Source organism: Chenopodium album, chromosome 11, assembly GCF_948465745.1.
Source record: "Chenopodium album chromosome 11, dcCheAlbu1.1, whole genome shotgun sequence".
NCBI lineage: Eukaryota > Viridiplantae > Streptophyta > Magnoliopsida > Caryophyllales > Amaranthaceae > Chenopodium > Chenopodium album.
In genome coordinates this window covers 22436291-22463610 of record NC_137844.1, presented here as the reverse complement: position 1 = coordinate 22463610, position 27320 = coordinate 22436291, and the positions used below count along the sequence as shown (strand labels likewise).

Below are 27320 nucleotides of genomic sequence, written 5' to 3'. Positions count from 1 at the left end.
AAGTTAGCTCCAAGATCCACCCCATGTGTCTTTTTGGGATATCCCGCAAACCATAGGGGTTACAAGTGTCTTGACCTTTCCACAAATAAGATCATTATTTCTCGACATGTAAGGTTCGATGAGTCAACTTTTCCTTTTCATAATCTTGCTAATTTTCGAACTACTGATTACAATTTTCTTGATAGTGATGATCCTAGCCCATTACTCTCTCCACTTTGGCAACATCACATGCCAAATAGCCCAAATCATGGAGTGCATACCCAACCTCAAGTGCATATGGGCCCAACTATCCTAAATCAGCCCATAACACCCACTACTCCCCCTTTTCACGTGAATATTAAGGGGACTTCGCAGCAAGGCTGCGATATGGGCTCAACACCCACGGCCCACCCATGGCCCACTCTGCCCATTTCACCTTCTAGAGCTGCTGGGCCCCTATCCCCTTCTTCAGGCCCACACTCCTTCCCTTCTTCTTCTGGGCCTTCCTCTAATGCACAGTCCACTACTCCAACTTATACTCCCCCTCCGTTGCGTGGCTTGCAACCCATACAACCAACTCGACCTCCACCTCCTTCCCCACCCATTACTCGTAGTAAACGGGGTATTTTCAAGCCTAACCCAAAGTATTCTTTGAACTTGTCTGTCAATACCTTGGGTCCCCCTCATAAAAAATCACCACTTCCAAAATCATATAAACAAGCTTTAAATGACCAAAATTGGAATGCGGCGATGAATGATGAGTATAGTGCTTTAATTAAAACAGGGACATGGGAGTTGGTGCCTAGGCCTGCGGGGGTGAATATTGTTAATTGTATGTGGCTTTTTAAACATAAATACAAGTCTAATGGTGACCTTGAAAGGCACAAAGCTCGTCTTGTATGTGATGGCAGGTCGCAGGAAGTTGGGGTGGATTGTGATGAGACTTTCAGTCCGGTAGTTAAACCGGCCACTATTCGCACTGTTCTCAGTTTAGCTTTGGCTAAAAAGTGGTCGATACATCAATTAGATGTCAAAAATGCTTTTTTACATGGCGATTTGCAGGAAACTGTTTATATGCATCAACCTCCGGGTTTTGTTGATCGGAAGGCTCCCTCTCATGTTTGTCGGCTACGCAAGGCTCTCTATGGTTTGAAACAAGCTCCTAGAGCTTGGTACCAACGTTTTGCGAATTTTCTCATCAAATTGGGTTTTGTCATTGCCAAGAGTGACAATTCTCTTTTTACTTTCCGGCAGGGTAATGATATGGCATATTTGCTCTTATATGTTGATGATATTATTTTAGCTACCTCATCTAACAGGTTGCGTACAGGAATTATATCTCAGTTGCAAACTGAGTTTCCTATGACTGATTTGGGTCCTTTGAGCTATTTTTTAGGGATTGCGGTGACCCGCAAACCCTCTTATTTGCTACTTTCACAGGAAAAGTATGCACATGAGATTTTAGAGCGTGCAGGTATGGCCTCTTGTAAGCCTGCAGCTACTCCAGTTGACACTAAGTCCAAACTTAGTGCAGATGCAGGACCACCTTTTCGGGATCCTACTTTGTATCGCAGTTTAGCAGGTGCTCTTCAGTATCTCACTTTCACCAGGCCAGATATTTCTTATGCGGTACAACAGGTGTGTCTATTTATGCATGATCCTCGGGAACCTCATTATGAGGCATTGAAACGCATTCTGCGTTATGTTCAGGGTACCATTGATCACGGCTTACATTTATATCCGACTACTTCTCATCGATTGATTACTTACACTGACGCTGACTGGGGAGGTTGTCCCGATACCCGACGTTCCACATCGGGCTATTGTTGTTTCCTTGGGGATAACCTCGTCTCTTGGTCATCTAAGCGTCAACATACTTTGTCTAAATCGAGTGCAGAAGCAGAATATCGAGGCGTCGCAAATGTTGTCTCTGAGGCGTGTTGGCTCCGTAATCTTTTACTTGAGTTACATTGTCCTCTACGGCAGGCTACTATTGTTTATTGTGATAATGTCAGTGCTATCTACCTTTCTGGCAACCCGGTACAACACCAACGCACCAAACATGTGGAGATGGATATTCATTTTGTTCGAGAAAAGGTTGCTTTGGGGCAAGTTCGGGTTCTCCATGTTCCTACTAGATATCAGTTTGCGGACATTTTCACTAAAGGCCTACCGCGAGAATTATTTCTGGAATTTAGGTCCAGTCTTAGCGTACGTCCTCCTCCCGCTACGACTGCGGGGGTGTGATAGATATTATAGTTTACGATAATATTTGTCGCAGAGCTAGGATATTTTGTATATATTTTTGATATATTTTGTATACTTATCTTACTAGATTCCTAACGAGATTAGGACTAGAATTGTAACTCTATATATTATGATCAATGGTACACACTCCAGTTTGAGGAGTTTTCCCGAAATCCAACAACTACTAAAAATTCAACAATTAACAAGATTATAAGAAGTCTTTTTTTATTACAAATATGCAATTAGACTAATTTACTAAATACTTGATAGCATTTTTTTAATTCTTTTCTTTAAATAGCTTATATCTCATCATTTTTATCTTGACAATAATTACATCTTTACCCAAAACAATAACCCTATTATCCTTCAAAAAATAAATACTCATAAAAAAAATAATAATATATAAAATAACCCCATTATAAAAATTCATCAAATTAACAACAACAAGAAGCATAATTTCATGACAAAATCGAGGTAAATAAAGATAATGGATGTTCATAACATCAATTCATGTTTATAATTATAAAAAAAATTCATCAAAACAGTAACAAAAAATATTTAAAAATTAGATAAATCGTATTAATTTAGTTAATACATCATATAAATAAAAACTACAAGTAATAAAAAAAATGAAGCTGAGAATAGTTGAATACCTGAAACCTCATGACTTCATTAGCCATGCTTGTCTTCTTCGCTTCTTTAGTGGCAGAAATTAGAGACAGAAAAACTAAGGAAGATGATTTTGAGTATAACTTTTTGGGCCTAGCCCAATTGCTACATTTTATCACGGCCCAATATATTCTAATTAGGCCTTATGTTGGGCACATAATTCAAGTCGGTATTGTTGTATAATTGTGTCAATGGTTAAACTGTTAACCAGCCCTAAACTAAATTGAAGTGAATTGTTTGAACTAAAGCTAACCAAACCCTGAATGGTTCAGAATCGAAAATCCAATCGGAAAAAAATTAATTACCACTTAAGTAAACTAAAACTGAACCGATTCATAAATTGAAATTAACTTAACTAAAAAGGTTGACTATTGAAAATCATTTGGTTCAGACCATAACTTGCCCAAAACTGAACTAGAGTTAACTAAGAACTGTTTGGATTTTTTGGTTAACCAAACTGAATTAAACCGAAAATTGTTTGGTTTTACTGTTAATCGAACTGGAATAAACCGAAAACTAGTTTCAACTGTTGTTTAACAGAACCGAAATGACCCCAATCGAATTTCCGAAAACGATCTTGTAAAACTTTTGAAGAGTATTATATATTAAACTGGAATTAACCTTTTTTCTTTTTACAGGAAACTGGAATCAACCTAAAACTATATTAAATCAAAAGAAACCATGTAAAATCAAAGTATCGAAATTATTCCTTTCATATTAACAATTATCATCCGATTATATGATTAATGAGTTATAATATTATTTGAGAAAAATTATTATTACTTGAATTACTATTATTGGAGTTAAAAATAGAGTGATTTACTTGAGTAGTTGAGTTAGTACTAAATTATTATTCTACTTGTCTATTTATTGTCTATATGAATACTACAAACTTGATGAAATTCAAATTTATACATTGTACATTTATATTAATGAACATGGTATACGTTAACTAAATAAACAGATAATTCGAATACGATTCGTCCTTGTTTATCTTGTACAAAAATTCGAAAACAAATACAGTCAATTCCGACAATGCATAAACTGTATTTGGGGTTTTCTATGTCCCTTGGGAGAGTTACGTCATCAAGACTGGATTTCAGGCGCCTGTACCTACAAAACAACGGAGACTCTGGGTGGTGGGAGCTCCGCCTCCGACGGTCAAGTTAGAACGTGTTCAGAAAATGTAAAAAATACGGAAAAGGTAAATTGAGATCTTCTCATATTCCGATATCATATGTTTTCTCTAATGTGAGAGAATTAATTGTTGTAATTGATGAACGTACCCCCAAAAAAGGGGGAATCTCCCTATTTATAGGGTCATTGACGTGCCCTTGTTTAGGTCATTCAGACCTTGACTGATTGGGCTGCGCTGTATTACGACTTTCTTGGGAATTGGGCCCGGAAAGCTATCATTCCCCTAGTGAATATCTGCACGCCACGTTTCATGCTCAGAGAGGTCCATTTGGAGTCCTGAAAAGATGTCAAGTGTCATACTCTCATTGGGCCACATGGCGGGGGTAAAAATCCCGAAATCATTTGCCCCTCATAAGGGGTATGTGGTGTACCACGTAGGGCCTATGACAAGTGTCACACATTCACGGGTGAACAGTATTTTTACTATTCACTTTCTAGAGTAATTTTTGGGGTTTTGAACCCAAGTTTTACCCCTCCTATAAATATGGTTCTCAGCCTTCATTTTCGCATATTCACGAAAATCTTTTAAGAGCGAATCTTTGACTTTCTGAGAGAATTTGCTTGCTGTCGCTTGTGTTTGTTCTGCCTGTACCAAAGCCGACCCAAACAGTTTCAACAGTACCTTACATACAAGGTAACCGACTGCTCTCTCTTTTCCCTATTCTTTAATTTCCGTCTGTGTTTGTTATTCCTTGTTTCTCACAAACACACACGGCATGGCCTAGGATAGTTGTCAGTCACCTAAGACGGCTGAATCTAGGACTAGGAGTGCCGCCTGCCCCCACTAGGACTCCCCCTAGCAACCTATTAGACGGAAAAAATATATAAATATTAGTACGACTGTAGGAAGCACTAATGTTGTAACAACAGGATCAATCTATGGGCGCAAGAATGGTTGGTGTTGGATTGCAAAAGCATGGAAAAAGATACATTTGTACAAGAGTTCAAAAATACTGTGGAATTAAATATGCCAGCATGATAATCTTAACTGAGATGAGAGTTTCTGTACACATGGCCCGTGTGATTTGCCATGGCCTGCACCCGTATGCTGTGTATGGATATTCCAAGACTAATGTACACAGTGGCCATGCAATTGTTGTTTTTAGGAAGGAAAGCACTTTGGAGTTAATTGATAGCTTGAGCAATTCAAAGACGTGGTGATCTGTGAAATGAGGAAAGGTCATGTTTGACCAATTCATCATTATATATTCAATGGGGCTTTTGTGTAGGGTTTTGTTAATGTTGAATGTAATAGTGTACTAATTGATGGGTTGCCATGCAAAAAGTTTAGTTGAATTATGCTAAGAGGCCTTTATATTTTGCGATATGATTTATGGTCAATTTTGTAATCGAAATGTATGGGCGTTATAGCCCTACAATTTATTCTAGTTTATGGAAAATAAAATGTATTGGACCATTGGTCTTGTTTACCAACCTTTTGATAACAACTCATTGTTACTAAAGTATGCCAAAGGTTGCATAGTTCTCTTGGGCCAGTTGTATGGGCCTTTACTGGGTATAAATTTGTACACTAATTGTTATTAAACACAATTAATGAAAAATGTCAAGGAAGCATAATCTGTTGGGCCATATGTATGGGTCATTAAGGCATATAATGTTGTATACTTGTCGTATGAACTAATTGTCCGTAACTAAAGTAAAATTGATGTGGTTATTTAAAGTTATTATTCAGCGTCAACTAACAACTTCAGTACAGAAATAATAATACAATATATTGTCTCGTATTACATAGTTCACGCAAACAATTTAGCGTACTAAATTAGGGAACAAATAAGTTAGGGGGCTGCAACTGTAAACTGTTTTACACATACACGAGTCCTGTTTACCATCAATAGGTTCCTTGACAGCTTGCATGCAGTGAGACCCTTCATGTAGGTGACGAATATATCATGATAAACTTGGTCTAAGTTCAACATCTGCACACAAAAAAAGGATAACCTGTGATTAACTCATCCTACTGAACCAGGGATCAATATATATATAAAGCCACTTACTGGTCTGTTGACGAGACTCTTTTCTGATGTTATGGAATTAGCAGATAACAACATCATCTCATACCCCAAGTTTGTCTCTAAAGCAATACAAATCCAGTATAAAGCAGGATCAGAACTTAAGGTTCTTCTACAGTCCGGGAGAAGAACCTAGAAGCCATAAAATATATTTTTATATATGACCACTTCCATAGAATGGAACCAACCACGAAATACTCACCTCAGACACAACCACTAACACGATTTAACCACTACAAACAACAATATCAAAAAACCTTTAGCCAAAGGACATTTTCTAGTGGAAATTTAACCACTGAAATCATTTTTCGTAGTAGGGGCAGGGCTCCAGTAGATAGAAACCTGATGACACGCAAATAACAATAAAATGAGACGTGTACTTTTATCAAGAATAAACCATGCATATAGAACAGAGCGATTGTTAATTATCTTCTCCAGTCATCTACATTACCAACATACGGTAAAGCATCAAACCAAACTGCTATTTTGCCTTGTGTTTCATTTAGTTCTTCAAAAACTACTGTAACAACACTTGCACTCACTACTACAAAATATGGCCTAAGAGACCTGGAAAAACTGGTTTGAGAGACCGTAAAAGGTACAGTGCCTAGGTAGTAGGTCTCTTAGCCAAAGAAACCGAAGATTTTTTTCGGATCCTTTAACTTCTCTAAGAAACCGATTACTACATATGTCTGGTTTCTTAGCTCTACTTAAAAACTCTTGATTACCAAAGCTAAGAAACCAGAATTATTAAGATCTCTAGTTTCTTTGATACGTACTAAGAAACCAGTGTATTAGAATAACCGGTTTCTGTGCATTACTCCTTTTTCTAAAAAAAAATGGAATGACGATTATTGCCACAAATGATTGGATGAACCATTATCCTTTCATAACTGCTAGATAATCAAACGTTTTAGCTTTAAAATTGTCCAATCCATTGATAAAAATAATTATACTTGATTGCTTGTATATGAAAATTACAAAATCAATAACGATGTTAAATATGAATCTAGTAATCTACTAATTAATTAAAAAATAAAGAATTACAATTTCCTAAAAAAAAGTAAACAATTACAATATGAATCTGAACCATTAGCTTATCTAAAGTCTCACATCTTAATACTACAAGTATATTGGGAGTTAAAATATATAAGAGTCCTAGTTTTAACCCACTTAGAGCTGATCATTTGCGGGCTTGGGCCGAACACGAGCCGAGCCTAAGTTATAAAATATGTCCAACGGGCTAGATTAATGAAAGCCCGGCCCTGAATACTAACCTTACAACACTGCCCTTACCAGCCCTTTTAAAAGAAGCGGGCTGCCCACGGGCTAACGAGCTTGTTTACTCTCTTTGTTTTTCATATACAAATTTTAAGTATGTATAATCTGCTACTTTGCAATAGAAAAAAAAAAACACAACTTTGTAATGCACACTGCAAAGTGCAAACCTGTGAATGAAATGCTAGAATTGAATGAAAAAAAAAAAAAAAAGAACACTCATAACTACTTTGTTACTCATGTGCACTAGGCCATAATAAGTTTAAACCTTACAACATACTTCAATTTAGAAATATAAATACGTAGTACTCTAATACATCAGTTTAAAACTTTAGAACCATAAAGTCCAAGTCCAAAATACAATGACTATAAGTGACCACCAAATTCACCATTTGATATCAATAAGCAATATTTCTTCAAATTCTAATATTCTATCTCTTGCCCCTTCCAATGATATGTCAGTGTTCTGAAATACACACTCTGCAAACAAAAAAAAAAACTTATAAACAACATTTAGTGTGAAATGATTAATGAAATTTATTAAAGTAAGGATACTTACTTATGATATCACTCAATGTTAACACAATCTTGGTCATTCACTCCAAATTCAGTTTCCTCTTCCTTGTCGTCATAAGCTAATTCCTCATAACCAGAGAAAGTTGAAGAACCTTAATAAATAAAAAAAAATAAAAAATTAAAGATTAGAATAATATTATAGGTATCTTATAGTATAATAAAAAGAATGGAGCAATTATATTAAAAACTAAATATTGTACCTAATTTAAGGCCCTTTGAACGAAACCAATCTTCATAACATGCAAGTACATCAATGGTCTTCTCTCCTACAGAGGCTCTCCAAGGATTTATCAATTTTTTTCCCATACTAAGAGCATATTCATAAAGTACAGTTGAGATGGGGATAGTCTAAATATCACGAGCCATAATTGGAAAGGTTGGATATCGAACCATACTCTTACTCCAATATGCCAGAACATCATATTTCTCTGTCACTTCAGGATTCTTCTCCTCTAAATATAGCTCTATTTCACTCTTCATGTTATCTGCCTTCCTTTTCTTACTTAAAAATAATTTGTAGTCCAATAATTCATCCATCGAAACTCCACTTCCATCAACACTAGAAATATTACCCCTAGTTCCACTACTAGAGGCCTGGTTTGGAGAACTCCCAACATGCATATCTTTGTACTCATCAAACAAGTCAAACAAAATAGAATTAACACGTTGAACCATATTTCTAGCATAAAGTTCCCCATACAACTTTTCGTAGCAATATTCTACCCTTTCTAACTTGAATCAAGGATCCAAAACAGTAGCACATGAGAGAATAAGACTATAACTCGACCAATATTTATCAAATTTTTATTGCATACACTTGGCCATTGAAGTCAAACTACCTAGGGATCCACTTGCAACTTCTATCAATTTTCTATGAACCCTCCATACACCATCAAAGTAAAGGTTTGAAGTGGGATTATTTGAAGTTCAAAAACTATTTGTCACATCTTAAAATACTTTTAAAAATTCATGCAACTCACAAACTCTATCCCACAATGTTAGAGCAAAAACTCTAATATCCTTATCTCGAGTAACCATATGCTCAATGACATCTCTAAAATAGATTAAACGATCAAGTATAAGAAAAGTAGAATTCCATCTGATACAATTATCTCCTTGCAACCTTTTGTGTGTTTTCATGCCACAACTTGTTTCAGCAACATTATATTTTTTTGCTTTGGGATGGAGTGCTTAAAGTGCTTTACTATATTTTTTATTTTAATGACAACTTCATCTATGCACTTTAGTCCTGCTTGCACAACAAGGTTAATGATATAACAAGCACACCGCAAATGAAAAAATTCACCACCATAGAACAAACAATTTTTCCTTTGAAGATGACCTTTAAGAGAAGCAATTAGGGATGGTAGTAGATCTGGACCCGACCCGGATCTGGGTCTTCAAATTTTAGACTCGTTGGATCCGGGTCCTGTTGAAAAAAAACGGATCTAGATCCAGGTTTGGCCCCTGGACCCGGATCCAGATCTGTTTAACCATTTTAAAATTTTCCTATTAAAAAAACTAAAATTGTTTATTTCTTTATTAAAAATGTTGATGATGTTAGTAGTGATAAAGAATTAGCCCTTTTAAGAGATGAATTTTGGATGCTCACATCAGATACATCATTGTTATTTTTTCACTTGCTCATTTGTAACATCGTACATTTTTCGTTGTTTATAATTTTTATATCAAAGTATAAGTATATAAGTTGGTTACTTTGTGTTATTTGATTAGTTGAATAACTTTAATTTAGGTTGCACTTAATAATCCCTAAGTTTAACATGCATTTTTTTTACCCAAACATTACATTAATTACAAAAAATTAGGCAAAATATATTAGACCCAGATCCGGACCCGTCGGATCTAGATCCGAGTCCCCAATTTCCAGATCCGCCGGATCCAGGTCGGATCTGGATTTGAGATACAAAAACGGATCTGGATCTGGGTCCATCCGAACCCGGTCCAGATCCGACTCGTTGCCATTCCTTGAAGCAATCATAGAATCATTATAAGATGCATTGTCTATTGTGAAACTGAAGATTTTATTATCTATTTTCTATCCCCCTAAGCACAATGCAACCTCGTCAGCAAGAGAAACTCCGTCAAAAGAAGGAGTTAATGCCCTAAATTTAATTATTCTTTTTTGTAATTTCCAATTGGTGTCAATCCAGTGGGCAGTTATACACATATATTCATCATCAGTATGTTCACTTCTCCAATTATCAGTAGTAAAGCATATTCGACTAGGAGTTTTGTGCAAATCATCCATGAGAATTAATTTTTCATCATTGTAATATTTCAAAACATCTCTCCTTAATATATGCCTACTAATAATATTAAATCTAGGACACATGGTAGATGCCAAATACTTAACTCCAGGTTCCTCACAAGTAGAAAACGGATGTGCACCAGCAACAATATATATGCAAACAGCTATACGCACTTCCTTAAGATTGACATTAGGATCTTTTAAAGGCACATTACTTGTACCACCGCTAGATGGAGTACCAGAAATGCAAAAGTTTCTAATATCATGATTAATTCGCTTAGGGAATTTATTTACGTGTCTTTGAAGATGAGACGTACCACTACTATTATTAGCGGGAAAAATTGAACAACAATAATTGCAAGTGGCTCTGATGCTCTTATCTTTCAAAACTTGCCTCTCCATATGCTGCCATACAGATTACTTCAACTTCTTACCTCAAGAGTTGACCGGCACTCCACTCGTATTACACGGAATTTCATCCTCATCCTCCGGGTCTAAGTTAACAAGAGAATTTGGACTACTTGTCGCCATAGGTCCTATAAAATATGACATGTAAAAATATATAAATAACCTTTAAATGTCACTAACATAAGGAGGTCAGATTATAAACAGAGATTATAATTTGATAATAATATGAATTGATAGATGATAATACTCTGCATTTGGAAGACCCATGTGATAGAGTGTGAGAATCAATTCATTCAAACCAAGTAAAAAGACCAAACTTTCTAGTATTGAAATTTGAAATCAGCCCAAAGTGATAGAGAATACTAATATAGCTAGTGCAAATCGGAACAATATAAATACATATTTCAAACCAAACTATAAATTTAAACCTAAACAAGATTACATGAAATAAGAATTGAACTGGAAAAAAAAACCCAAAATATAACAAGGGTAAGACATACCTCAAGTGACGTTTGTACAACTCGTGATTATTGAAGAAGATTGAAGATCTCAAATTTCACCCATGAGGAAGAAGATAAGAGGAAGAGAGAGAAATAAAAGAGTGAGAATGGGAATGAGAAGTGTAGTGGGTTTGTGTCTTAGACGGCTATGAACGAGTTTAGGAGCTTAGGGTTTGTTTTTTATGAGTATTATTTTTTATCATTTTCATTTTTTAGCATCCAGAATGTTCTAAATTATATTTGCATAGAGAAATCTTATCGGGTCGGGCGAGCTGGCCTGGAATAATTTTACGCTTGCCATATCCTGCCAATTAATGCAAGTGGGCCGGGCTCAGCCCGCCCAAATATTTTTTTAATAAACTACTGTCCAAGCCCGTTTATAAGTGGGCCGAGCAGGTCGGGCCTAGAGGGTTTTCCCGTTCATGATCAGCTCTAAACCCACTTATGCTTCTTGAGTTCTTGCAAATTAAACCTGTTGACAAGGAATGGCATCAAATAATTAGAATACAACAATAAAATTGAAGTATAAAAAAAAAAAGTGAAAAATATGAAAAATCGCAAACAAACAATTAAAGTTATTGAATGGATGGAAAAACATTACCAAAGATCAAATCAAATAATATAAATCAAATCTTAACAGAAATTTAAACCCAACTTTCCTCCATAAATTCTCTAAACCATAAATCACCCCCTTTGGCACAAATCTCAAACCTTAAAACAAAAAACAATCAAATGTAACATATTAGAAGAGAGCTAAAGAAAACCTGGAATATTGAAGTATTGCGATAAGTAAATTTCTTTTCAACCCCAAGAACAACGGTGTTGGTACCGTTAACACCACGACAACGTTACTCTTAGGAATGGCTACAATCCCATATTCAACTTAAAAGAGATGATTGTAATAGCTATGTCGTACCTCACCATTGTTGTATCTCTTCTTCAAGTGAAAATAGAATAGAGGGTTTTTCTTTTAAACTGAAGTGGTTATTTGAAAAGAGAGTAGATGAATAAGAGGAAGACGATTGGGGAGAGAAAAAAGTTAGGATTGTGGGTTATAAAAAAATAGGGTTTCATGAATTAAAATTCTTTAAAATAATTAAAACTAATAAAAAAAATTTATAAATAAGAAGAGACCATATTTTACATAACAATAGTGCCTTTGACCCCAATGAAAATACATTAATTTTAAAAGTTCCTAAGGCACTAGATTTCTCTAATGGGTGGTGCCTTATTAAATATCTAAGAAACCAGATTTCTTAGAAAACAGATTTCTTAATCTAAGAAACCAGACAAGTGACTTAACTGGTGCCATATGAGTGGTTCCATAGCCTATTTTTGTAGTAGTGACTTTCCATTCAGTCTGTGTTTTCAACTTCCTACCGAGGGAACTTTGATGATGACGCCCCTCTAGGTCGTCTAGGAGTAGCTGTGAAATCAATGTCATATTCAATCACAAGCTTAGTTACAACATCCGGTCTATCCGTATCTCTAGCCTGCCTTGGATGAATCTCACCATAAGCGACATCCAAGGTCTATCAACACACCAAATTTTTTCCATGAGTACATAAATTTAGACCATATTAAACACAAAGTAGCATAAATGAAAGTGGTTAAAAAAAGAACATTATATACTCGTTTACATCCATAATCAACTCCATTGGGTAATCTGTCCTCCTTGCTAGAAACCATTATCTCTTTCATGGTCCACACCTTCAACCTAGGGAAATACCCATTGTACAGCCTCCATATCAAGCCGGTCCAAGTAAAAAATCTGTTAAACATAACATCATTTTATTGTTCACATACAAAACCAAGGGCCAACAACAACATACATATAGCACTGAACGTACCACGGCAAAATAAAATGCAGCCTCCACATCCACCAGCATGCCCATAAGAACAAAATCTATGAGCAAAGGACCGAACACTAGAAAGCAGCTTGGATAGCACTAAAGTGCACCAATCATATTCAGCGGCTTCCATAGCACATGTTAAAGCATGTACCAAGTTAGAAGCCAATCTACGGGACAAAGCAGGACATAACAACATTTCCAATGCAATAAATAAGATGTGTGTCTTGAATTCTTCCTCCTCGTTCTCTTCCCAGAAACACTCAAGCCTCTCCAACAACTCAGGGTACACCGGAATTTCTACGATATCGTAGACCCTTGATTGTCCATTATGAGAATGGTTTTTCTGTGTTGTACCATACTTTGCGAGTATTTTTTTTTAACCTTTTCCTGTTGTACCCTTTTTAATGTTTTGCAAGATGGAAGTACCTTTGGCCCATTAGGGATGCCAAGAACCCAATAAACCTGATTTTTAGATAATCTTAAACACCTTCCATCAGGGGTCATTAAATTAACATCTTACTGATCGGATCCATTCGGGTCACTAGCCAGTACCCTAGCTACCTTGGAAGATGCATGTCACAAGACAAATACAATAGCCCTCTAAATCTCATTTTAGCTACCCAACGTCTCCTACGTGAGTCAAAGGTTTGACAGATCCTAGAAAAACTCTTCATTTGACAATTCGTGTTTGGTGGCAGTTAAATATGGATACAATAAGTTACATGGAATTAATACTAGGATAAAACAACAAGGTTAAGTTTTTAATTTTAAAAAACAACACACATTGTACATTACCTTAGACCTCGTATACAAAAAAAACTCCTTCAAAACTTCTCCTTTAGCTTTTACTTGCCCACAATAGTCAAACTATCATCCTACAGGTTGATTTCAAAACATCATAAACGAAAGATAGCCAGCCATGACAACATACGCCAGAGAGGATTAGTGTGTGATTTGGAAATTACCTTGAACATTGCCCGGAAAACATGTTTTCTATCTTGCATCATTTGCCCTTAAATTTTATTTTCCGTTGCGTGTACTACAACCAAACTTAACCAATACCTATTATACTTAAATAACACTGAGAAATTCCAGGTCAATTTAACTAATACACATTGCACAGTTTCACAACAACACCAATATATTATAGATAATGTTCTAATCCTGCAAAACAATGTTAACTCAAATTTCAATTCAAAACAATTAATTACATACTGCAGGTACACAATTTAGTAACAATTTCAACAAATTGCATTCACAATAACTTACAAAAACACAAATGGTGGGCAAGTAAAAGCTATGGTAGTAAACTTCGGGTTAGGTATATTTTGTAAAAGTTGAAGTTGAAATATATTAAGAAGTGTGATGTAAGACAGGTTTACAGTGTTAATTTTTATAATGATGTTTGTTTTTTGGAAACAAATTGTTCAAGATCAATTTGCAAATGAGCACTTCTTTAATCTTAACAGTGGGAGCCAAATTATCCGTGATATTTAGGAATGTCTTGGCAGGCATGCTTAAAATTAGGCATTATAGAGGATGAATGAGTGGTTGCTATGTCACTAATAATGGTGTTGATCAATTGATCAAGGATGTGGAAATAGAAGTTTGACGTAGTGGAATAGTTTGTATATAATGTTGGTAGTCCAATAGTGCTAGATATGTACTTTAGGGCTAAGGTAATAGATTTATGGAGTTTTGCAATAATGTATTTTGGTGTGTGTTATTATGTTTAAAACACTTTTATCAGTCAGTTATTTCTATGTTTAACTTTTGATTATCTAAGGGTTTGAGGGTGAAATATATTAGGCTTGTTTTTAGCGGAGTTGTTTTAATGATGTATAATCCGTTTTTATTAATTGTAGTTTCTTTTTAGAGTCTTTTTTAATCATGGATGATTATATGGAGTAAGGAGGTAGTAAAATTTTAGAAATTAACGTGAATTAGCTTTTTGGCCAATTTCCAAAACAATGTTAACTTAAATTTCAATTCAAAACAATTAATTACATACCGTAGGTACACTATTTAGTAACAATTTCAACAAAATTGCTTTCATAATAACTTACAAATACACAATTGGTGGGCAAGTAAAAGCTATGGTAGTAAAATTCGAGTTAGGTATATTCCGTTGAAGTTGAAATATATTAAGAAGTGTGATGTAAGACAGGTTTACAATGTTAATTTTTATAATGATGTTTGTTTCTTGGAAACAAATGGTTCTAGATCAATTTGCAAATGAACACTTCTCTAATCTTAACAGTGGGAGCCAAATTATCTGTGGTATTTAGGAATGCCTTGGCAGGCATGCTTCAAATTAGGCATTATAGAGGATGAATGAGTGGTTGCTATGTCACTAATAATGGTGTTGATCAATTGATCAAGGATGCGGAAATAGAAGTTGGACGTAGTGGAATAGTTTGTATATAATGCTAGTAGTCTAATAGTGCTAGATCTGTACTTTAGGGCTAAGGTAATAGATTTACGGTGTCTGCAATGTATTTTAGTGTATGCTACTATGTTTAAAAGGCTCAATTAGTTATTTTTATGTTTAACTTTTGATTATCTAAGGGTTTGAGGGTGAAATATATTGGGCTTGTATTTAGTGGAGTTGTTTTTAATGATTTACTAGATTAGTCTCGTACGATGCACGATATTAGAAATTTCTTTGAAACATGGAGTATATATTGTATGTACTCATATTACTTAATTACCTCATATAAGAAACATAGAGTATGCATTGGATACAAATAGTTGGTGAAAAAGAAAATTAAATAAATTAAAGAGTGTAGATAAATTGAGAGGAGGTGAAATTAAATTTTTAAATATAATGACATCATATTTTATTTAGGTGGGAAAATTTTTCTTATAAAGCTGCTATGTGGACCATATGATGTCAGCGGTTGCTACTTTAGTTATATTTATAGATAATCCGTTTTTATTAATTATAGTTTCGTTTTTAGAGTCTTTTTAATCATGGATGATTATATGGAGTAAGGAGGTAGTAAAAGTCTAGGAATTAACGTTAACTAGCTTTTTGGCCCGTTCAATGCATAAGTTGTTACTTTGGTTAATTATTTTCATATGAAGGTATGCTTTTATACGAAGTAATTAATTGTTTCATTTCTAAAACTTAAAAGGAAAAAAGAGTGAGGGTAGAACTGTGAATGAAGATGAAGGAATTTAGTTAGATATATAGACATGAAGATTGTGCGATATGAAATGACATATTTGTTTAAATTATATTTAAAGTCTAGGAGATGAAAAAATAATTTTTTATTATAATTCATATGTTTATGTAATGTGTACTAATTAATTGAACCTTATTTTATCATGGTGGAAATGAAAACACTTCAATTTCTTACTTGAATTTGCAAGTTGTAGAATGTCTTAAGACTTAAATATAAATATTAGGGGAGGTGACATGTGGCATATGGGGTAATGAGTGACTTGTGAAGCCATGTGTCATATGAAAAATTGTGGTTTGTGTTTTTAAATACTAAAATAAGTATAGAAGATAGATATAGATACAGATTATAAAATTTCTTTTTTTCACAGTTTATAAGGGTAATGAGGGGAGTTTAAAAGTTGGACACCAATATTTCACTACCCCTCCCACCTACCTTGGCTTATATAATAAAGATAAATTGATAGTATATCCAATGCAATGTTTGATTTCTATTGAGGAGTGCTTTCCTAAATGAAAAACGCATAAATATAGAAGATAGATATAGATACAGATTTTTTTTTTTTCACAGCTTATAAGGGTAATGAGGGGAGTTTAAAAGATGGACACCAATATTTCACTCCCCCCTTCCAACTACCTTATATAATTAAGATAAATTGACAATATATCCAGTGCAATGTTTGATTTCCATTGAGAGGTGCTTTCCTAAATGAGAAACGCATAAATCTATATCTATACTTATATCTATCTATAATCTATGGGGTTGTTTGGTAAGTAGCTTTTTGATGGCTTTTTGTATAGATTTTGGATTTTGGCTTTTGGCTTTTGGAAGTGGTCAAACAGCCAAAATTTATGTTTGGTTAATTGGCTTTTTGGTTGGCTAAAAAGCCAGCTTTTCCGCCAAAAGCCAAAAGCTAGTGAGAGTAGCTTTTTTGGGTTGGCTTTTGGCTTAAATGATAACAATTACATTTTTATCCCTCATGACACCTATTATCATTCTCATCTCAATTACCTTTCTCTCTCCAAAAACCAAATTACCCACTATACTGCTACTATACTACAGAGAGAATTTGGGAGAAGTTTGGGTGAAGGTATCACTTTCACTAGAGCGTCCGGAGCGGCGGAGTATAAATTCATAATCAAGCTCCGGCATCTGCATGACTACATTACTTGGTTACTTTTTTATTTTTATTTTTATTTTTGTGGTTATTAAGTTTTTTAGATCTGTAAAAAATGCTCATTTAATTTGGTGAAATTTGAGGTAGAATTTACCATGAAGCTCTTTAATTATCTTTTAATTAGGGAAGAATTTAATAAGAAGCCTTATTGGTTAGTTAAAACAAAATTGTTGAGATCTCAATTTGCAAATGTATGGGTTCTGATTTGTTTTTTATTAAAAAAAAATAATAAAAAAAAAAATCTCATCAAAAAAGTGAGATCCCAACTAGCTTAATGCATGAGCATAATGAAGAGGAAGCAAAATAACGTCTTTATTAGTGTTTGCTGCTTAGATTTACTACTATCACCCTTTTCACCCAAAATTTAATTATACAAAATTAATTTGTACAGTAGTTGCTAATATGTATTAGAACATTGAATTTGCAATTTACATCTTTTAGGAATGAATTTGCAATTTACATTTTTCATATGCCCTGTCCTTGTGAGTATAATTTTAAGAGTTTGAGTTTTAAAACTTGCTATTCTATACTTAATTATCTTGTTATATGTAGTTGTTATTTACATCTTTCGTATCACAATTTTGGTTTTTCATAATAATCAACAAAATAAAAAAAAAATTATTATGAAAATAAAAATACGAAGTAACAGTGAAAAGTGTTAGTAGTAGTAGTAAATAATAATCCTATTTACAAAACAAACAAAAAAAATAAAAAATAATAAAAAAAAAAAGAATTTATTATTTATAAAAAAAAAAAAAAATAGGGAGTAGCGGTGATACTACTTGGTAGTAAAAGTTTAAAAAAAAAAAATCATTATTGTTATTAGAAAGATAATAAAACATATCAATGCCCTTAAAGGTAATTTTAGCCCTAAACAGCCAACAACCAATAACCAATTTTACCAAACATATTTTTTAACAGCCAACAGTCAAACAGCCAACATAAAAAGCCAATACATACAGCTGGTCAAACAAGCCAAGAGTAACAACCAGCAGCCAACAGCCAACAGCCAACAGCCAATTGCCAAACAAGGCCTATATCTATATCTATAACTATTAAGGGGCTGCCTGGAATGGGTGTAATGAGTGGGGAAAAAATACACGAGTAAAATTTCTGGAATTGTTTTTAGTATGGATCAAGGGTAATTAATTAGGGGGGTAATCTATTTCCTTAAAAAGGGGGTTAATAAGTACCCACCTCCCCCCTAGGGTAACAATCTCCCCTGTAAAAAAAAAATACTCTCCACTGTTATATTGTACCTTCCTTCTCCCCTGCTCATGCTATCTCCTTCACCTCCATATCACTCCGCCCAATTGAAGCTTTTGACGGCCATTGTTGCCGCCCGATGGAAGCTGCTAACCGCCACCATAGCTCATCAATTCTGGCGAATTACGAACAAGTGTCATGAATTGAGCCATTGGTTGAAGAGATAGTCGAACAAAAGGTTAGGGCTTTTGATCTTTCAACTGAGGCGATGCTTGTGGTGGTCTCAAATTTATCAACGACATGATGGTTTCCGTCGTCCATCGATTTCCATGAAGTGGTTGTCTTTACCCCAGGATACTTGCCAAACCTTAGAAAATGAAATATTACTCTCTAAATCAAAACTCAAGCAGAATCTACCCCATTAGATATTACCCCCTATTAATTTATGGAATTCCAGGCATGCCCTAAAAGTGAGAAGTTGGCAAAGTTGAACTTCCCTTAGTAATAATGTGGTGACTCTTTTGCCCCTAAAAAAGTACAATTAAAATGTTGCCCTTCTTTTGCTGCTGGTGATCTGTTGGCTCCCACTCTTTTCTCTGCCAAAATGCTAGCTGGTGTTCTGTTTTGCTCCTTTCCCTCTTTTTCACCTTTTACTTTGCACCATTATTCACTTTCTCCAGGATTACAATCAAAATTCAATCTTTGACCTAGGGTTACCATCTAAATTCGATCCCTCTCTTTCTCTCTCTTTCTCTCTCACTGAACAACAATGGCGTTGCGTAGATTCATCAACGAGCTTCGAGGTGTTACAGTGAAGGAAGTTCCCGACAAGGTGAAGCCTATGCTATCTTTCTCCTACCTTAAGGAATCATTCGCCAAAGGAATCGACAGTTACCATGCCAAATACATTGAGACTGATTCAATCATGCCTCTTTAACATGTTTGCTTTGGTGGTATGGCCTTCTCTTACCTTGTTGCTCTTCCCGAGGAACGCCGTCATCTTGAGCATGCCCAGAAACATGGTCATTGATCTCCCTCCTTTTTCAGGTTATTTTGGTTTGGATTGTTTCAAATTGATTCTAAATTTTGTTGATTTTATTTTTATTGGATTTGGAGCTGGTTATGTTGATTGGATCAGGAATTTGATCTTGAAATTATTGGGTTTTATGTTTTAGGGTTTGATGATTTGGGAGTTTTTGGTGAAATGTGGCTTTTGATTTTCGCATTTTCTTTTGATTTATTGGTTTATACTCAGTTATTTGGGTTGTAATGTTGAATTATGTATAGTCAATTTGGGGTTTTCGCTTATTTAGGGTTTCGAGTTCTTCAATTGGGTTTTTTTGTTCTTCAGGTCTTTGCTTGAAATTATACTATTGTTTCATGCTTCAATTATTTGCCTAAATTTTCCGTGAATTTCCCCTTATTTAGGGTTTTTGTTGTTTGTTTTTAGTTGAAATTGGATAGCTTTGAATTTGGTAATTGGCGTGAATTTCCCCTTTTATGCTGAAGGTCTGTAATGATGCGAGTTACCGCTCCATTATAAGTCAAATGTGACACTTGAAAACCCGAGTTGTATTGTTTTTTGATCGGTTCGGTTTGAATCTTTGTCGCTGAATTAATAAAATCTGATGAATAATTTGATTTGTCATGCTGATACTTATGCTGGAATCCCTTTTAGAAATATGAATCTCGTGTTTCAAGTTAACAGCTAGGATACCAAGTGTGTTAAGAGCTATTTAGAAAGTGTGTTAAGTTCAGGGATGTCACAATGCAACCAATTAGATTCTGATTATGAGTGTGAATTTCATTCATTTTGAAGAGCTACAGTTGGTCTTGTCTTATGTTAACCATAATGTTTCGCTACTGATGTATGACGTGCAGTACCAGGTAGTACAACTTTGAAGATGACTAATGATTATGTGGTTATTGAAGTAGACGCAAGGGGGGTTGAGGGCAGGACGAGGAAGTAGTCTGGTGCTTAAAAATGGTGTTTTGTTCTTCAGGAAGTATTTATGGACAGCCTTTTTACATTATGAACTGATGATAGGATTTTATGGTTTGCTTGTTTTTCAGATAATTTTGGTTTTGATTGTTTCAAATTGATTCTAAATTTTGTTAATTTAATTTCTATTGGATTTGGAGCTGGTTATGTTGATTGGATCGAGAATTTGATCTTGAAATTATTGGCTTTTATGTTTTAGGGTTTGATGATTTGGGAGTTTTTCGTTTGATAATTATGGGTTTGTGAACAGCTTCAAACAGATTTGTAGGTAGTTCAGTTTCATGTTTTCAAGTTACTCTATTAATGTTGTTAATTCCTTTGTCGATTGCTATTAGTTTTAGAATTGCTTATATAAAATGTACTATTTGTCAGACGGTCAATTGAAATATCGATGGTTATTCGGCAAACTATGGAGGCTTGCATAATGACAAACCTAATGCCTCGTTCCCAGGTAGCAAATGACTAACAATCTTATATGAAGTAGTAGATGGTGAGTATTAGCCATTTCTCATTGAAGCTGTTTTTCAGAAACAACTGTATTGCAAGTTTTACTTATTGGTCTTTAAGTCTGCAGTCTTTAATTCATTCGTTTTTTTGTAATTTACAGCAAGGGTCATCACTGAGAGAAACACCGGAAGGTCTAGGGGATTTGGGTTTGTCAACTTTGCAGATGCTGAAGCCTCAAACAGTGCATTGTCTGCCATGGATGGCCAGGTGAGAACATGTCAAGAACCGGTTTTCTCACGCATAATAAGATTAATTAACACTAATTTAAGGCAAGCTTGAGTACTTTGATTAATAATGGAAATTTAAAGGTTACAAGGATAACAATAGCTTTAGGCTATTAATCTCACTGTAGCTTTAGGCTACAAATCTCACAAGAGTTCTCTCAACAATTTTCTGGATAATCGGCTACTACTACCTACCATACAATTTATACTCAAGCTCTAACATAACCTAAAACTACTACTACCTACAAATTTGTGCTTGATACTGAAACGAGACAGTGGAAAGCCCTTCTTTCTTTGCCAGTCCCCTAGGTAATTTTTTGTGATGCCTCTGTTCTCGGTGTTTGTGCAGAGTAGTTTTTATCCTGCAATTTTAAGAATTTATAACTATTCTATTCAGGAATGCATCGGCTACTTAACTTTGGATAGGAAGACTGCATGTCATGGGAGGCAGTGGGTATAATCAGTACACACCTGAATTAGACCACTAGAGTATGACAGTGAAGGATGGGAAAGCATTAGAGGAGTGGCGATAAGAAGTACCTACTCCTCGTGGTGGACCTCACAGGTGATTTGATCATGTCCTGTCAAAATCTCTTCTTTAATATAAGCAAAAAAAAAAAAAAAAAAAAAATCGGTGTAGAGTAGGGGAATATATGATATGTACAAGAGTGTTGCAATCAATGAGGCCCACATGCTCTGCACAAATTAATGCTTTAGATTTAGTTATGCCATGAAAAATGTTTTATATAATTGTTAATTGTCAAGTAAATCTTTCTTTGGAAGTTTGGTGCCCTCATATTATGTTTTGGCATTTTGTTCATCCACTATAACTTTTCGTTTCTTTGAAGAGGGTGGATATGAGGATGTTGATACAATGGTGGATAAAAAAGGATATGCAATAGCAATGTCAAGCTTTTGGTAAGCTTGTTGATCATGTCGAAGATCGCGTTAGCTCAATTCTTCTCATGTTCAAATGGTCTTTCTCTCTCCTTCATTTCTCCAACTATTATTTTGGTTTTCAATTCAGTATGTTATAAAGAACCATAATTGATGGTTTTTAAACATATTAATGGTTCAAGAATCAAATTAACGAATTTTGGGTGAATTTTGTTTTCTTGATTTATCTCCTAGGAACTTTTAGAATGCCAGAGTTTGTAATTTATATCGTCTCTTCCTGTTTTCTGTGATTATTTTGCTAATTCTTTTGCTGCCTTGAAGTTCGTAAGATATCAGAACCTCATACAGCATAATCAATAGCTCTATGGAGATGGGAATGCTCCTACTGGTGGTGTAGCTTTACCTTTTATTCTGGTTCAGGTAATTCAAAGTGCTGAATGACACCTTTTGCTGGATTGATTTTCTGATTCATTGTGATTCAGGTTCAGGTAATTCTGGTTCAGATGATCTTTGTGATTCATTACAGGCTGGTTTGAAGCGTATTCAGAGTTATCTTTCCTCCATTAGAGCTGAGGTAAGTTGTTTTTTCTTCTGTTTCTGTCAATGATGAACTGTAATGGTTCCGATTATTGAATTTTGTTTATATATATGTAAATTTAAATACTGAAACATGAGTTTGGGTTTTTGTATTAAAGGAATCTTGAGGGTTCTTCCACTTTTTGAACCCCTTTTGATTTCTTGATTATACATTTTTAATTTTGGTTTGAATTTCTCTATTTTAACTGGTTTCTGACGGTCGTGGTCAGATGGCTTTTTGCTGCTGCTCATGGGACGACTCTGGATGTCTAACTTTTCTTACAATCCCGGAGTGATTCCTTATGGAAACCAACTGCTTGAAGAGGGAAAATTTGTGAGTCATGAAGTAGTTTAGAACTACTATTATATAAACATGTAGATTACCTGATTGATTTGTTTAATTTTGTTTTAAGTTTCTCAAATTTAATTGGTTCTGGGTTTCTGATGAGTTTTGTTTTTGGTTTGCATCTTATGAGGAGCATTTCGGCTTTTTGTCTCTATACACAGCTGCTGAGTAGGTAGGCGGCTATAGCAACAATGGTGGTGGCTTCGAAAAGGGGAGAGAGAGAGAGAGAGAGAGAGAGAGAGAGAGAGTGGGGATTGGGGTGAAGGATTATGTAGTAATAATCAGATTCGAACAAGTACAAGAGGAGGATAAAGCTTATGCTCGATTGTTTGAAGCTATTCAATGGTAAATCCTCAAATTTTATTTTTGTTTTTCTTCTCCTCTATATTCCATTATCGTTATTGCTTGAATTGAGGCTTTCTTTGCCTTTCAATTCCATCAGTTTTAAGTTTCGTGAACTCAATTTTAGGGTTTCTTTCTTTTGACAGGGCGAATATAATATGATTTTGTGTTTCACAATTTTCTATTTGAGACTAAAGTCATTCATATAATCAAAATTTTAGGGGTTTGGAGAATGAATTTTTTTTTCCCTCTTTGAATCACGATTATGATGTTACAGGGCTTGGGATTTTTTGAAGATGAGTCCAATTGTTGCTGCTCTAACTCAAAAGATTCTAATCCAATTTGATCTGTGACTCAGCTTTAGTCTCCAGACCCTCTGGACAGGTATGCTTCTAAACTTAGTATTTAAAATTAATGTCTAAATTATTCGTTTCTTTTAATTCAATATTATTCATGAATTTGTAATTTAAATGGCCAAGTATTATTAAATTATTAATGCTCATGATTAATTTTTTGAAATTATTTAATGGTTGTTTGGTGCATGAATAAATTTTAGATGACTTTGCTATGGTTGATTGCTGTTATGGTGGTTACGTGACCAAATTAAGTGTTATATTTTTTGCTCTTTTGGTTACTGATAATTGGTATTAAAAGAGGTGTTAAATGTCCGTTTTAGAATTTTGATGATATTTGCTTGAATTTTGATCTGGGTTAGAGTTATATGAGTGTGTTTTGTGGGTTCTTCATTTTTTTTTTTTTAATTTTTTTTATTGTTGGCCTCGTTGCTACTGCTTGATTCTATGGTGGCTGTTACTAGGCTGCATCCGAATCGTCTGGTTGCTGCTCTGTATTTTTCCGGCGGCTAATTATGGTTATTTATTGTTGCTGTATGTTGTATGTTTTTGATGTTTGTAGTGTTTGCCGCAATTTGAGAGTTCAAGAAATGGAGCATTTATTATTGTAATATTGCATTATTGATTAGGATGCCTTAAATATGTACATTGATAGGGTTGAGATTATACCACCAATTCATGTTTCATAATTCAGAATGAATTTAAAGACTTGAACACTACTTAACATTGTTAGATTTTCAATACTATAAGAGTAAGGTATGAAAGGGACCTTAACATTCACAGGAGGGTGTTTGCAATTAGTTTAGTTTTAAAGTATTAACAATCATTGTCATTAGATGCTTTAAAGTGTAATTTGATTTTAATTTTGCAAAGTCGAATTATATTTTTAAAGTACATGTGTAATCCATTGTAAATTTGTTCTGGGCTATTTTGGTATTGCCTTTTACTTGCCTTTATTATATGGGATTTTATTAGGAATTGATAATGTGATTGATTGCGTTTTCGATTTGTTTGATTTAGATCTTATACTTAATTTAATTTGTATGATAAGTTTGGAAAATATGGGGGATTATATTGAATTTTATACGTGGTTGGTTTTAATATGATCTGATGGGTCTATTTGATTTATATGATTTGATGCGTCGAATGGGCCTATTTCATTATAGGATCTAATAAGGTATGTTTCCTTTTATGATCTAATGGGTTTGTTTGATTTTATATAATTAGGCGGTCACGAGATGTCAAAATGGAGAAAAGAAGAGGTCAATGTTGAGAAGCTGATATTCGGTTATGTCGTGTTTGAGAATGTGGGCTTCCAAGGTTTTTTAACTCCATTGAAGTAGAGATAATGCTTTAATGTTGTCGGCTATAATTAGTAATACTTGGGTAAGCAGCTTATTAAACAAGGGTGATGTAGCCCTTTGTTGTTTGGTTTTGTAATTATAACCATTTATGTGGTAATATTTTTAGTTGTTAACTACCGCATAGACCAATGTTCTTTATCAAAATGTACATGGATAAAATTTAATAGTCAATAAATTTGTAAAATATACAGGGGTGAGCAAAATATATATATGAGCGAACAAATTCTTTAGATGTGTATAAAATATTTAGGGGTGGTCTTTCAAAAAAAAAAAAGAAAAAAAAAAGATTTAGGGGTGAGCAAATTATTGTGTGGTGAGGTAATTTGTACATAATATTTAGAGGTGAGCAAATTTTGTAGGGGTGGGGTGAGTAATGAGCAAACTATTAAGAGGTGGGTTGTATACTTCTACAACAACATTCGTAAAATTCCACTCACAAGGTCACGTGTAGAGTGTAATATTGTATACTTCATCTGTTATTAGGAGTGTGCAAATTATTTATTGGTCAGAAAATTCTGTAAGGGCAAGTGAACTATTTAGGGGTAAGCAAGTTATTGAGGAGAGATCATTTGTATTGGATTTTTAAGGGTGAGTAAATTATTTAAGGGGAGAGCGAATTATTTAGGACAAAGCAATTTATTTATGGGTGAGCTAATGGTATACTTCCTCTGTTTTTTTTAGTTAACATCTTTCTATTATTACGTTTGCAACACATGTTTTTACTGCTTAATAACTTCAATTATCAACATTGTAATTAAAATTATAAAAAGTGGATATTAATAAAATATACATACGTATGATTCAAACAAATCTCACATGATTATATTTTATCGTATACATAAATCACAAAAGCGAGTCAAAGTGTAGTATGTGAATAGTGTAAAAGTCAAAAGGTGTCAACTATAAAAAAGGAGGAAATATATTTTTTAGGGATGATTTAATTATTTTAGGATGAGGAACTTAGTTGTATGTGATTTTTAAGGGTGAGAAAATTATTTAAGGGAGTGCAATATTAGATGAGAAATTTATTTAGAAGTGAAGTAATTGTATACTCGTATATTTTTTTAGGGGTGAGAAAATTATTTTGGGGTAGGTGAGCAAATTTATTTAAGGGTAAGGTGCATAATTGTATATGATTTTTAGGGTGAGCAAATTATTTATGGTAGAGCAACTTATTTAGGGGTGGCTAATTTATTTAGAAGTGAGGTAATTGTATATGTTATTTAGAGGTGAACAAATTATTTAAGGGTGAGGCACATAATTGCATGTGATTTTTAGGGGTGATGAACTATTTATGCGAGATAATTATATATGGTTATTTATTTAGAGGTGAGTAAATTTGTAGAGATAATTGTATATGGTTATTTAGGGGTTTTGAAGATAGTACACTTACTGCGTTCAAATGTAATAGGTTTTACGTGCCTTATATTATTTCAAACATCAGCATTATTGTTGCACAAATCAAAATTATAAGTATCGCTTCCAACACGTTATATCAATCGGACCGCGCGCATCACGTTTTGCCAAATCCACATTATTGTTTACTCCTAAATTGCTCAAACTATTTAGGAGTAAACAATAGATTTAATTTAAAGGTGAGGTTCTGCATATGATTTTTAGAGGTGAGCCAATTATTTATTGGTGAGTAGGTTTCTTTGGTGAACAATTCATAATTGCATAATGTTTAAATTTACAGTATCCTGACATTGATGACGACGAGCAATACCCCTATGGGTTTTAGCGTGATCTGGGGAGTAGGAGATCGGTGAGGATTCTGACAATTACAAAATGCTCTAACTATAAAGACATGTGTTGAAATATTCCTTTTGTTATTCAGCCTCCAACCTTTAGTATGATTCTTAAATTATGTTTTAACAAGTTGGTAGGTTTCTTCATTTTCATTAAATATCTAGCAACGTAAGAAAAACATATATTATCCACTAATTGGAAACATACATGTTTGAACGATTATATATGCTTTTTTTTTTTTTTTTTTTTGACGAGATCACAATTGGTTTACTTAATTATAAGCTAAATTATATTTGTATCTACTTTAATTTACTTACAATTGTAAATCGTCAACCCTATTTGGAGAGTACTTAAGACATGAAGGCAACTGTTTTACATTTTGGCAT

The 27320-nt window shown here is 34.2% G+C and overlaps 2 long non-coding RNA genes across 20 annotated transcripts; one reads left to right on the top strand and one right to left on the bottom strand.

The window, feature by feature from the left end:
- Positions 1-7577: 7577 nt before the first annotated feature.
- LOC145568736 (uncharacterized) lies at positions 7578-11340 on the bottom strand. The gene is made up of 4 exons (XR_014095913.1): positions 11154-11340; positions 8177-10781; positions 7960-8068; positions 7578-7880 (listed from the first exon to the last, which is right to left on the bottom strand). It is a non-coding gene; the product is annotated as an uncharacterized LOC145568736 (long non-coding RNA).
- Positions 11341-19162: 7822 nt separating this feature from the next.
- Positions 19163-25371, top strand: LOC145567494 (uncharacterized). Of its 19 annotated transcripts, none has more exons than XR_014095645.1 (11): positions 19163-19621; positions 20776-20844; positions 20949-21066; positions 21184-21290; positions 21705-21872; positions 22156-22225; positions 22526-22778; positions 23011-23114; positions 23288-23471; positions 23746-23852; positions 25049-25371. It is a non-coding gene; the product is annotated as an uncharacterized LOC145567494 (long non-coding RNA). The 19 variants fall into 19 exon arrangements; XR_014095640.1 differs by having other exon boundaries at positions 22156-22283; XR_014095652.1 differs by having other exon boundaries at positions 21705-22225; positions 22526-22624; positions 22687-22778.
- Positions 25372-27320: the final 1949 nt, after the last annotated feature.